The sequence below is a fragment of the Wasmannia auropunctata genome, unplaced genomic scaffold (assembly GCF_000956235.1).
Source record: "Wasmannia auropunctata unplaced genomic scaffold, wasmannia.A_1.0 LD335965.1, whole genome shotgun sequence".
NCBI classification, from domain to species: Eukaryota; Metazoa; Arthropoda; class Insecta; order Hymenoptera; family Formicidae; genus Wasmannia; species Wasmannia auropunctata.
This window is the reverse complement of record NW_012026925.1, coordinates 592573-592886: the sequence shown is the minus strand read 5'-3', so window position 1 is coordinate 592886 and position 314 is coordinate 592573.

Below are 314 nucleotides of genomic sequence, written 5' to 3'. Positions count from 1 at the left end.
TTAGTTTAAGCAGCGTTACAGCAGATTCAGCAACAACTTCCAGTTTACCCGACTATCGCATAATGCAAAGGTGTGTTTCTTTTCTCGTCGACCATCTGTAAAGAAGCACCAGCGTCCAAAAGGAGGGTGCAGAGTTCGCGCTGACCTTTCTTCGCGGCCACATGCAAAGCACTACACCTGTCGTTATTGGCGGCATCGACTGCTGCCCCTCGCGATAACAGTAGATCCGCTATCTCTGGCTGATTGCTGTTTAATCAAGTGATAGAATACCGACGTTAGTTTAAGCAGCGTTACAGCAGATTCAGCAACAACTT